Here is a 14,393-nt window from a genome sequence, read left to right as displayed (position 1 = left end):
GGAGAGGGTTTTTCTCTTTGTAACATAATAGTGATAGGGAATCATGTTATGGCCTTTTCCGCCCGTCCCCCTAAGTGCTGCTCCAGCTGCACCTGTGCTCCCTCAGAGCTTCTGGCTCCTCCTAAACTAGTACCTCTGTCGTCTCTCTGTGACTGCTGTCATGATCACTGACTGGGACCTTATCAGTCATGATGAGATGTTCTGTGACATCTACACAATATGAGAGATCGTGGAAGGCCTATGGAGGGGAAGATGGCCAGTAGGACAGAGGGTAACATCAGTGACTCGCTCATTGGTGGAACCTCCACTGAAGGCCTTGAGGGCACAGGCACCAAGAGCACAGTCATCCCCGGTGTGGACATTGTCATGAGCCATCACCTGCAGGAAACCAGCTTCACAACGGAAGCTTACAAGAAGTACATCAAAGATTACATGAAATCTGTCAAAGGCAAACTTGAAGAACAGAGGTCAGAAAGAGTAAGACCTTTTGTGACAGGGGCTGCAGAACAAACCAAGCACATCCTTGCTAATTTCAAAAACTACCAGTTCTTTGTTGATGAAAACATGAATCCAGACAGCATGATTGCCCTGCTGGACTAGTATGAGGATGGTGTGACCCCATATATGATCTTCATTAAGGATGGTTTAGAAATGGGAAAATGTTAACAAATTTGGGTATTAACTTTGCATGCATCACCCATATGGTTGCTGCTCATCCACATGACACCAGACTTAGACATATGGCACTGATGTCATCTTGAGCTCTTCATTTATTTTGACCTCCATTTATTTGGAGTGGAGGCATTGTTTTTAAGAAAACATGTCATGTAGCTTGTTTAAAAATAAAATGCATTTAAATTTAATTGAGAGAATGCCTCTTAGTTTAATACATATTTAAATCTATCCTGTGAAGTGTCCTGGAGAAGCCAGAGCCGGGCTGCAGACTACTGCTAGAGCGCATGAGGCTGCCTGCAGATAACTGCTCCCGTGAGAACCACTTATGGGACTGAAATATAAAAACACGAACCCAAATCTTCATTCTGAGTTCAAGTAAAGGGAAAGACCATGCTCTTAGCTGTGCCAACATTTGAAGTGGATTCCTTGCATGTTCCATCGCCTGCAAAAGGAAGTAGTTAACTCTGGAGGAGATTACCAAAAGAATAAAAAGAGATGAATACAGTTGAAAAAAATAATCATGTTATTATTTATACATACAAGACTTTCAAGCTCCTAGTTGGCAAATAATAGACACATAATAAAATTTGAAATTTTTATTTTATACTTACAAAAGAGCACATTCCTATAATAAGAGATCAAGTAAACTAGAGTAAAAGAAGGGAAAAAGGATCCGAAATTAGAAATGCTACTCTACCCCTTGCTGTAGATGGAAATTAAATTCACACAAATTATTTCACATCCAGGGATCTGTTTTCTCATCAGAAGAATAGTTTAGTACTTTTTTCACCCCTCTGATTAATGTGTGAGAACTGGCTACATAATTTGTGGTGCCCTGTGCAAAATGAAAATTATCAGAAATGTAAACACAGTGATTCATTAAACCAAGTGCAGCTTCTTCTGAGTATGAAGCCCTGTGTGACCAAATAAGTCATTACCTGTGAAGGGAGGCCCTGTGTGTGGTAGATTAAATAAGGTCATGACTCCTTATCTGTTCCTCTGAAAAAAATGTTGTGCCAGTTCCTCCCTCTTTTGACTAATGGAGCATGGGGGCATGATGGTGTGCCATAACAGTTTCACTGTTCTTGGAGCCATGAGTGAAATTTGCCAATTTTATGACCACTGTACTATGAGAAAACAAAGCAGACCACTTAGGGAGAGGGCGACAGAAAGAGAGATTGGCCATGTGGATAAATATCAAAGTGGCAAGCATATGAGGGAATTCTTAGATCTTCCAACCAGTTAAGCCACTAGCTGAATGCAACCAACTGAACGGTCCCTATTATACAGTGCCCAAATTCCTGACCCACAGAAGAATGAGAAAGTAAAAAAATTGTTCTGTTAAGCTATTAAGTCATGGAGAAGTTTGTTATAGAGCAATAGATAATGAAAGAGATAATATTTGAATATTTTGTAAATAAAACTTATCATTAATGTTTAAATCATTAATTATATCACCAAGTTAATAAAGCCATTAATGTTAATAACATAAGGTGGTATTATTTTATTGTTTTGTCTGGGTTGAAGCAATGAATATGGACATTGAGCAAATATTTATATATATACACACACACATACTGGGCCTTTAAAATTAAAATGATTTTGTATGATTATGTTAGATTGAATAGTTACAGATGCTTAGTATAGTCATATAAAATGGTAGACAAAATAATGGCTCTTATAAATGCCATGGCCTAATGCCTGGAGCCTGAAACTATGCTATCTGATATGATGTATTTCTAGCGCTATCATATGACAAATTGTCACAAACTTGTTACTTAAACAGCAGAAACTTACTATCTCACAGCTCTAAAGCCCAGAAGTGCAAAATCAAGGTGTTGCTAGGATAATATTCCCTCGGAAGGCCCTAGGGGGAAATTCTTCCTTGCCTTTTCCAGTGTCTGGTGGGTTTGTGCACTCTTTGCCTTGGGTTTATGTAACTACAATCTGCCTCAGTCTTCATGTGGATTTTTCCTCTGTGTCTTCTCCCCTTTTCATCTCTATAAAAAATTTTTGTCATGAATATAGGGCCTTTTCTAATCCAGAATAATCTCATGTCAAGATCCTGAATTACATCTTCAAAGTTTACCCTTTTTCCAAATAAAGTCACATTCATGGGTTTCAAATGGACATATGTTTGGGACACCATTCGCCCCACTACATATGCAGAAGAGAAATAAGGTTGCAGGTGGAGCCAGTTGACCTTAAAATGAGAACACCCCAGATTGTCTAGGTGCCCACATATAATCACCAGGTCCTCAAAGGTGAAAGGAGAGGCAGAAGAGTAGAGCAGAGAGATTCACTGTGTGAAGGACTTGACCTGATATTTTTGTCTTTGAAGATAAAGGAAGGAGTCCTCAAGGCAAGGAATGCAGACAACCTCCAGAGGCTGCAGAAGACCAGGGTGCTTCTGACCGAGAGCCTACAAAAAGGACATAGTCCTTCTAACATCTTGATTTTAGCCCAGTGAGATATGTCAGACTTCTGACCTACAGAACTGCAAGATAATACATTTTGGTTGTTGTAAGTTCCTAAACTTCTGGCAATTTTGTTACAATAGTACTACTAAACTAATACCCATAATTGCATCGTTGTTTTTTTTTTTTCAGAAGTTAGGGTAAATATTACAATAATGCAGAACTATAATCACTTATATTATTGCCTTTAAAAGGATTTTTACTATGCACAAATTATTACTATCACTAGACTTCCATAAATATTTACCAAATGCATACTACTTTATTGTGGTGATAACAGCATGTGACAAACAACCTCTCAGCTTTTTTTCTTTTTTTAATAGTTTATTTTCAAATTGGTTTCCATATAACACCCAGTGCTTCTCCCCACAAGTGCCCCCCACCATGACCATCACCCCTTTCCCTCCCTCCCTCTCCCCCTTCAGTCCATGGTTCATTTTCAGTATTCAATAGTCCTTCCTGGCTTCATTTTAAACTCTCGTGGAAAGACTTCCTCATGAGATAGGGAAGAGAGTTGCCTGCAACCTACTTCACATTCTTCTATTTGAGTCTCCAGGTGAAAACTGAGCCCTGGCCAATACCTAGACTGATGTCTTGTGGAGGATTTGGTTGAATTCCTAACTTAAAAAACTGTAAGACTTTGTTAAAAATTAATTGGCTGTACATTTGTGGGCCCAGTTCTGGGTTCTCTATTCTATTCCATTGGTCTATATGTCTGTTTTTGTGCCAATACCATACTGTCTTGATGATGACAGCTTTGTAGTAGAGGCTAAAGTCTGGGATTGTGATGTCTCCCATTTTGGTTTTTTTCTTCAATATAACTTTGGCTATTCAGGGTCTTTTGTGGTTCCATACGAATTTGAGGATCGTTTGTTCTAGCTTTGAGAAGAATGTTGGTGCAATTTTGATGGGGATTGCATTGAATGTGTAGATTGCTTTGGGTAGTAATGATATTTTCACAATGTTTATTCTTCTGATCCATGAACAGGGAATGTTTTTCCATTTCTTGGTGTCTTCTTCAATCTCTTTCATAAGTTTTTTACAGTTTTCATCATATAGGTCTTTTACATCCTTGGTTAGGTTACTCCTAGGTATTTGATACGTTTTTCATGCAACCATGAAGGGGATCAGTTTCATAATTTCTCTTTTGGCTGCTTCATTTTTGGTGTATAGGAGATTCCTCAAAAAACTATCCATAGAACTCCCTTATGACCCAGCAATAGCACTGCTAGGGATTTACCCAAGAGATACAGAAGTGCTGATGCATAGGGGCACATGTACCCCAATGTTCATAGCAGCACTGTCAACAGTAGCCAAAACATGGAAAAAGCCTAAATGTCCATCACCTGATGAATGGATCAAGAAGATGTATATATATACAATGGGGTATTACATGGTAATGAGAAAGAATGAAATCTGGCCATCTGTAGGAAAGTGGATGGACCTTGAGGGTGTCATGTTAAGCGAAATAAGTCAGGCAGAGAAGCACAGACATCATATATTTGCACTCATAGGTCTAACAGGAGAACAGGAGAAACCCAATGGAGGACCAGGGGGAGGGGAAGAGGGAAATACCTCTAAGCTTTTAAATGTTGCTATGACAACATTTAATTTTCTCCTGTATTTGTGGATTGTCTGGAGTGGCTCTGCTTTAGATTGTGCATTAGATCCACTGCTCAAGTCATGTTCTTTTTATTTCTGATGGCAAAAAGCAATAGGAATGAGTGGAAACACAGGACACCTCTTAGGCTTTCAAACTTACTCCACTGGCCAAGGCAAGCCACATGGCTAAACCTGACATCAACAATATGGGGGTGTGTACTCCACTCAGAGAAAACCATGGCAATGGAAAAAAAGATGCAGCAATTTCTGTGAAAACTTTATGCATTAAAAAACTTACAATAAATATTTATATAATGTAAATATAAAGTATTATGAATAAAAATGCAAAATTTATTATATCCTAATAATATGCTATATATAGTATATATGCTATCTATATATACGATAGTATACACACACACACACACACACACACACACACTATACTATTATATGCTATACAAACTGAATGACAGAGTATATCAGTGCATAATGGAGTAGCCCAGAACACAGCATAGAACACAGTGTAGATTTTGAAGATCACAAAATACCTCATAATACCAAAGTCAGTGTATATTTCTCAGGTTCATTTGTTCTGAAGCATTTTATATTTTCAACTATTTCCTTGTTCTTGTGACTTTTTCCTTACAACCCTTCTGTAGCAATGTATGGTCTTTTTTCTTACCATTTTGATTCCCTGCTCTCATTCACTAAATCTTTGTCTTCTAAGTGTTCAGTTATTTCGTATTTTAAAAGTTATACTGACACTAAGGTGGAAGGCCTTAAGATGAATGCAAAGGAACAAAAACTCATAAAGAAAAAAATACGTTTAACTGCATGTATTATTAAAATGGTGTTTAGGTTTGACTGTCAGAGGAAAAAGTTAATAGTGGATTAAACATATTAGAAGCTTATTCCGGAGGAAATGCAGTGTATGGCTTGTACGGTGATTTGACTCCATGAAATCTATCACTCTTCCATTCCTTATTATAGTGTCTAACGAGTTATCTGCATTTCAACAATAGGATGGAGAGATTAATGGGAAAGAATGAGCCACAAGCATGTAACAATGTGTCTCAAGGAAGTCCCTGTAAACTGCATGTGCCTTTTTCTTTGTTGTCTTTGTGCCTAGATTAAAATTTTGTCAGTATGAGAGTAATGGAGAATTACTGTTGGGACCATGCAATCTTTACAACACTAAAAGCTTTTAAAATATGTGTGAAATGTCATAAAAATTTCAAGTTAGGAAATACTGCAACTTACAAAGTCTAAATACCATAATACAAATTAGTACAATAAGTATAAATAGTAAGAATGATGGAAAAATTCCAGTAACAAACACAAGCAAAAGACAAAAATCCTCCAATAACAAATACAAATAAGGAACAAAAAATTAACTTCCATATTATTGGAAATATTTAAATAAAGGCTGGGAAACTCTTAAGGGACAGGTAAATACAGAGAAATAGATTCTTAGGAGCACTAGAATGTTACTCTGTTCCATTAATAGAAGGAAACACTCAGCCTTAGGTTAATAGCTGGGGGGTCTAAATAGAATTCAGTCACTGATCCTGGGAATGGTAGAAGCTCTGGACTGGGAACTCTTGCTGGTCAGATCAGAATGAAGGGAAATTATCTGCATTTGTCTGTAATTTTCTGTTCATGTAGTAAACAGCTTCAAATTATCTGGGAATGGCTACAATAAATTACAGAGAAAACATTCTTCTAGGCAAAGCTGTCTCTGTGCAGGAAGTTCTGGTTTCTGACTTTGTCATGATAATGAGAAAATTAAGTAATCTCCTCACTGTTTACCATCTGTATGGGAAAGCAAGAATAGGAGAGCAGGAAAAGTGCTGTTCATGTAAAAACAATGAATTATTCCCGGGAGCAGGTAAAAGAAGGGCAACATTTGAAACTATCATCTTCACAAAGATAAAGACAAAAAGACAACGACAGTTTTCATGTGCAGAAAAATTAAACAAATGGAAATAGTGAATTTTTTTTTAATATAAGGGGGGGGGCACCTGGGTGGTTCAGTTGGTTAAGGGTCCAACTTTTGATTTTGGCTTAGGTCATGATCTCACCATTTGTGGGTTCGATTCCCACATCGAGCTCCACACTATCAGTCCAGATCTGCTTGGGATTATCTCTCCCTCTCTCTGCCCCTCTCCTGCTCACATGTGTGCATGTGAATGCTCGCTCTCTCTCTCTCTCTCTCTCTCTCAAAATAAATAAATAAACATTAAAAAAATACTAGAGACACAGTTCCAAGGGCAACTACCTATCATAAGTAGTAAGAGAAACAACACCGCCATTCCTCCCCAGAGAAGAAAATGAAATGGTATGTAGATGAAAATTACAGGATATTCAGCTTCTCTTGAACAAGTTAACATTTTCATACACTCAAAATTATGAAGAATTTTCCCCCAAAATATTCCAAATGTATTTTCTGTAATGTATATAAAGAGTACATGACATGGTTTGTTGAACATTTTGTAACATTGTTTCTGCTTATCTTTCCAGTTTCAACATACTCCCTGTCAAATGCTGTTCTTCAGCCATATTGAGTACTTTGGCCAGGAGACATGATGTCTTGGCCTCTAGGTCCTTGTGCATGCTATTTCTCTCTGTTGGCATTATTCTCAGTTCTCTTTCCTCTGCCACAGCCAGAAATGGAATAAGAAATAGACTGGGCAGGGGTAGAGGAGTATTCAACAAATAAACAAAAAGCCCTGGTTTTTTTGTTTTGTTTTGTTTTGACCTTTGGTTTTTCGGGTTGCTTTGTTTTTGTTTTTGTTTTTCTTTTTTACCATGACCTGTTTCTAGCTACTCAATGTCTCTGATCCCAGAGATGGGAGACCATGTGCACAAAGATTCCACTAGCTGGGTATTAACAGCACAGTCTCAGTCCTTCTTCTGTTTTTCCCCTACTTATCTTCCCCATCTTATTTTTTGTTGTTATTTCATTCTAGAAGTCTTTTTATCCTCTCCTCCCAAATTTTATTATTTGGTTGTTCCTTACACTGACATTGATTGCACTGCATAATGAACCTGTATTAACACATTCAGCCTGTGTTCTGACGTCCTGTATGCATCGTTACCTCATAAATTTTTAGAGGGTAAAGACTCCATAGTAGATGCCCAAAAAATATGTGTTAAAAAAATAGCAAGTCCATGCAAGAACATAATTATGAAATCATTTCATAAAATAAGAAAAATATGTTCCATAGCACATAGTTTGTAAGCAGTAAGTCAATTCTGGGGTCATAATATTTATGAGATAAGAATAAGAATCCTGTAAATTGATCATGAAATGGGGAAGGAGTGCATATTAAATGATAGAATTCATACAATTTTTTTCAAAATGCTTATGGAGAACATTGTGCAAGGCACACTCCTTGGTGCTTCGGATCTTTGGCAAGATAATCCTCTATCCAAACAATATAGAAGTCTTTCTCATAAAATATAAGCTATAACATCAGCATCTGTATTTTAACCAAATGTTTAAAATGATACATGCTTTATTAAATGTACCTTTATTTGTTTCTGTTATTCAGAGACATTTAGAGAATATACTTTTGATTGAGCCTGAATTTCCTTTAAGAAATGTGCTATTTTGGGGCACCTGTGTGGCTCAGTCAGTTGGGCGTCCAACTTCTGCTCTGGTCATGATCTCACGGTTCATGGGTTCAAGCCCTGCTCCGGCCCTGTGCTAACAGCTCAGAGCCTGAAGCCTGCTTCAGAGTCTGTCTCCCTGTCTCTCTGCCCCTCCCCCACTCCTGCTCTTGTTGTACCCAAGATTTCTTTATCGCCCCCAGAAACCAGAGACCGCCAGGGAGGCCGAAGCACGCATGCAAAAGCAAAGGGCTTTATTACGAATTTAGGCTCGCCGGGGCCTAAACTCGGGCTCACAGACTTTACAGGCGTGGTGGATCCGTGCTGAGAGCGAGTGAGCCCCGAATAAAGGCGGGGTAGGACTTTTATGAGTTTGGGAAGGGGGAGTTACAGGAAATTGTGACACAGGTACAGAGACCCAATCATAATGGTACAACAGTATTGGCAGCAGCTCTAACCATACACATTGTTCAGAGCGTTCGTTACTTTTGGCAGGACCCAATTACAACATTTAGGGTATCTTTGAAATTAACCAATTACAGAGCGAGTTCAGGGTCTTGTTTGGTGACTATGGGGTTAACTTTAACACTAGGTAACAGGGGCTTATCTAAAGTTCCCATCTGCAGGCCTTACCCTTAGGAATGTGGGGTGAGGTAGCTGGGCTTTCCTGATTGGATACCCCTGGGCAATGTATGACTGCCAAATGGCCAAATGGCCAAATCGTTCTGAAGAGACTGACCTTAGACCTTTTAGCTTAGAGGGGGAAACAAAGCCAGTCATGGCGTCCGTTAGGTTCAGACTCATTTTCTTACACTCTGTCTTCTCAAAATTAAATAAATATTAAAAAAAAATTTAAATAGGGTGCCTGGGTGGCTCAGTCAGTTGAGCATCCAACTTCAGCTCAGGTCATGATCTCATATTCGTGGGTTCAAGCCCAGCGTCAGGCTCTGTGCTGACAGCTCGGAGCCTGTCTTCGGATTCTGTGTCTCCTTCTCTGTCTGACCCTCCCCTGCTCATGCTGTCTCTCTCTCTCTCTCAAAAATAAATAAAACACTAAAAAAAAAAGAAATGTGCTATTTTAACACATAGTTGTTATTGATCTTTTGATGAATTTGTAGAGATATTTAAATCCTGTGTCTTAGTAATAAAATCTAGAAATGACTCAGATGGCAAATAGCTAAGAGCTTTAAGGCTATTAAGAGACTTTTAAAATTGCCAGTCTGCCATTTGGCAAACCCATCAATGTCATTTGCCATGCTGCCACTGTGTTAGGCATAATATTATTCCTTTTTCCAATCTGTGTTTGTAACACTTCCATATTATAATTGGCCAGAAGAGGTATTAAGTATTACTACCCATGGGGACCAAATTGTGGCAAAATTATGATAGTTTCTATATCACTAGATAGTGATAGATCACACTTTTCTAAATACGAAGACACTTATAGAGAGTGGAAGAGGAATGTGTTCATCAACATAGAAATAGCAAGATTTGTGTCATGTCTATATGTAGCTGTATGGTCATAGCCCTCAAACATAGACATAGGGGGAAAAGGAAGTTGTTTGCTGGGACCATGCTTATAAAGAAATGAAGTAATTACAGAGCAAAATGTTGAGATGAGGAAGCAATGCTGCTGGAAATCCCCCAAAGTTTCACCACGAAGTGTTTAAGGACAATGAGCAATAAAATGTCTACTTCAGAAGATCTGATGATTCATTCCAGGGGCAAGGATCCTGACAGAGCAAGTCGTTTATAAGGAAGAAAAGCCACAGTGTATTCAAGACACCAAAGACTTAAGTTTGAACCTTCAGTTTGGTTTCTATTTTTGATATTCAGAGCATTTCTTTCAGGATCACACAGTGATGTTCAGAAGTGAAAATATGATTCAGCCCAAGAATAAATAACAGTTTTAAAAAAGAATAAATAACAATAACCTTCAAAGAAATAAAGCAATTAAGTTAATAGAATCCAGTGTATAGCTAATCTATATTTTCCTATCCAAATGTATAATAGACAACATAAATAAATATTTACAATCCATAAATAGCATATGTATGAGTTGTTATATATCTATCGTTGGAACATGACATCTGATTAAGAAAATAGAATATGCATGTAGAAGGCTGGATGAAACATAAGTCATATCGAGGTAACAGGGTAAAACGCTGTGAAGATAGGGTCTGTTCCTTAAGGAACCTCTGAATTCCTTGTCGTACACCTGGTGGGGGTATTGTGGTCATCTATAGCATCGGCATCGTCGTTGTCCATAGGGAAATACACTATATTAAGTTCTCCACAAGTATTTACTCGTTTTACTTTCACAAACCCCCTATGAGAATGGTGCTATAATTATCTACATTTTACTGATTAGGAAACAGAGGCACAGAGTGGCTGAGTAATCCACCAAGGTTACATAGCCAATAAATTGTAAAATCAATATGTAAAACCAGACAGACCGACATGGGAACCAGGAGCTTTTCACCAGTACATCACACAGCCTCAGTGAAGGTATTGAGTTGAATGCAATTAATTCAAATGTGCAAACTGTTTAAGTATAGGAAAACAGAAGAGGAGATGAGATTAGTCTCACTTTAGATTAGTTAGGATAATGCAAAAGTTAGCACTCCAGTGCAATTTCAACTTTGAACCAGCAGAAAATAGGAAAAGATTTCTTGTTATCTCTGCAATCTTTCCACTTCAGAAATCATAAGTTCCAATATCTGTTTGACCCTAAATTCTTCTCCTTCTATCACTTGAATTCTGTCATCCTGTTTTTCCTCTCGTTCAAATTCATTGATTGCCTTACTTCTCCCTATTTCTCAGACTTTCAATTCATGATACATATCTATGGAAAATGAGTGAATAAATATATGAATGATTGAGTAGCATAATAAATGGTAGAGAAGCAGAAATCAGCTCTGTTAAAAACCCTGAAGTAACTATTTCACTCAAAGTAGCATATTCTTCTAGACTCAACATGACTTTCCACTTCATGTCTCAAATACCGTCTTGTCTCTGACATCTCTAGTCCTGTGTCCCCTCGCTGCACAGCCACGCTGCCCTTCTCCCAAACACCACCTGCAAGGTCCTACCTCAAGGCTCTGCTCAGCGATCCTCTCTGCCTGAAACATCGTCTTCTGCCTTCAAGCCTCTGCTCTCAGCTCTCACTCTGTCAATGAAGCTGGCTCTCACCATCATCAGCCCCCTCACTTGCCCCGAACCCCCAATACAACTTGCTTCGCTATGCTTTTTTTTCTTTTAGCATGTATCAACCTATAACATAGTATAGTAAATACTTTATTATTCTTGCTCATTGTGTTATAATGTAATCTCCACAAGATCATGAATCTTTTATCCGCTAATAAATATGTATTGTATGAATGAATGCAAGTAATACAGACTGGAAATGTGTTGCTTTGCAGGGCAACACAGGATTTGTCATTGGCAGTGGTGGCCCCAAAAGTTAGCTTGGGAAACGTTACCCTCTAAGTTCCATTAAATTCTTTAAACCAACCTGAAGCATGTAAGGGCAGTTTGATGTTCAGATGCAGCTTTGAGATCAGTAACGTAGCTTACATTCGGGGGCATGTTCCCAACCCTGTGTGTCTTCTATTTTGAAACATGAGGGGAGCCTTGAATACTGAGTTATAATAGAAGGTTGTAGTTTTTGGATTCCCAGAAAATTTCACATTCAGTCACTCATGCATGTGTACACCCATTTATCCATGTAATTGATACCGTCCACACCGCTGCAGGAGTCAGGTACACTGTGAGGCACTGGGGAGGCCAGGATGAAAGTGTGCGGTTCGTGGCTGAATCAGTCTGGGTAGCGCATAAATATTTGATGAATGCTGAATGGAAGCCACTAAATGTTTAAGTTGAAGTGGATGGAAAAAGTGCCCACTCTCTCAGGCTTATTTCTTTATGTGCCAAGTGAGATTACAAGATAAATAATGTTAATATATCCCTTTTATAAATCCACGATTTCATCCAATGGAGAACAACAAACTACTAAAAAGTATTGAGCATGGAGATGTCAGAAAATGATATTGGATCAAGATTCTTTTTGACAAGGATTTGCAGCATGAGTTATAAGACAGAGGTAGAGTCAGAGACAAGACAAGCAGAGAAAAACGGAAACAGGTACCATCATGTAAACAGAAACTGAAAGCTGGGAAAAAAGGCGTTTAAAGTGTCATTAAGACCAAGCCTCCGGTATTGAAGCACAAAGAAAAAACACAAATATAACAGTGTTTTAAAGGACAGATCATCGGTGCTTTGTTTCTCAATAGTGGCAAGGGAGAATTCAAAGCTGTATCTGCAGACATCTTTATTGTCTGCAGCTCTGAGTTTAAGCAATTTATATTATTTATGGCTTTCTTTACTTGCCCTGACTGCCATATTAGATTTCAACATCTTTAAATTTAAAGAATAGATCTTAAAACAAAAATAAGGCAAAAGAGGTACAGACCACAAGGCATGTGGTGGAAAACGTCAAGTGGAGGAAAGAAATTCTAACTTATAGATACTATTTTATATTTCATATTACAGTGTTATTACATTTTAAACTTTCCATTAAACTCCAAACTTTGTGGTAGGAGGAATAAATTATTTACACATTTGTATATCTGAAAGCACCATATCATATTAATGAAATGAATGTTTGTTTTCTGAATTTGTCCTAGATTGTTTTGGCATGGATTTAGAGAGGAAAAAAAAAGAAGAGGTGGGAATGATCAAGAGAATAGGACTTTGATAAATGAAAATGTTTCCAATGCATAAACCGTGACTCCATAGAAATTTTATGAACCAAGTAAATTGAATCTAAGGTATTTTGAAATATAGCTATTATGTAACCTGGGAAAAAATTCAGATGACTTGCAAATTTTCCTAAGGAAAATAACACCGGTATGTGATTGCTAATTTCCAGTCCCCAGTAAAAGAATTATAGGTCCTAAACACTAGGAGTGTCAGATTTTACCCAGTTAATTAAATATAAGCATCTGATTTTTATAACATATTTGGCCTCAAAATTCCAGTTGAAAACAGTTAAGCTTATACTGACAATGGTAAAAGGACGAAGTATTCTGAATGGAATGCACAAATATAAATGAAGAAAGAAAAAATTAGTTGTAGTGAAGATATCGAATCGCTCCAGTCTCCTCTGGTTGTGTCTTCCTAAGTGTGAGAACTCGGGGAGCTGTCTTCCTCAGCTCCCCCAACAGTGCGTTCCACCTGCCGATTATCCCTCCGGTTTGATGTACTCGTGTGAGAGTTGGAAGGCAGGTGGAGGACATCCATGGCTTTGGACACATATTTTTTGTATGGTGATTTTTGTTGATGATGTACACAGTTCCTGAAGTAATGGATGTTCTTCAGCTGTGACCGTTCAGTAGCTTCGTGGAGACTGAGGAAGATGTGGCAGAGGTGAGACTGAGGCGATGGGTAGAGGCGGGAGAGCTTCCACACGTGAGGCAGCAGGAAGCTCTCTGGGTGAAAGTTTCCTGCAGCAGCCCCCGAAGCCCACCTCCTGTGATGGCGGAGGTATCTTGTCTCCTACTGGGCTTCGTGAAACTCCCAAGGGATTTCTGAGAGGTCAGCTTAGAAAGCCTCTTGCTGTCCCCCAGGTGATGGTTTAAGAACCTAATTTCCTGTGTTTAAACCTTCTTCATTAAGATGGATAGAATGGTTTCAGTTTCCTGCAGCTAAATTTCACCAGATCCATCAATGACTTGATGGCCTACTGTGGCCCAGCGCTTGCTTTCTTTCTTGTTTTTTAGTTTTTATCACTTGCCTTATATCTGCTCTTTTGATAGGTTTTTCTAGAGAAGCACAGAGGCAAAAAAAAATAGGAAAATCAATGACGAGTCAAGAATTACCTCACAAAAGTAATAGCTTTTCGAATTACAATGCTCACATAGATTATATACTTTTTTACAGAAATACAAGTATATTACTTAAACATACAAATCATCCTCTCATTTAGATACCTTCATAAAGAGTCATTAGTTAAACCTCTGTATG

The 14,393-nt window shown here is 38.2% G+C and overlaps 1 pseudogene; it reads left to right on the top strand.

Moving 5' to 3' along the window:
• Positions 1 to 219: 219 nt before the first annotated feature.
• LOC115300148 lies at positions 220 to 600 on the top strand (annotated as a pseudogene).
• Positions 601 to 14,393: the final 13,793 nt, after the last annotated feature.

The sequence above is a fragment of the Suricata suricatta genome, chromosome 8, assembly GCF_006229205.1.
Source record: "Suricata suricatta isolate VVHF042 chromosome 8, meerkat_22Aug2017_6uvM2_HiC, whole genome shotgun sequence".
Classification (NCBI taxonomy): domain Eukaryota; kingdom Metazoa; phylum Chordata; class Mammalia; order Carnivora; family Herpestidae; genus Suricata; species Suricata suricatta.
This window is presented reverse-complemented; position numbering and strand designations above follow the sequence as displayed.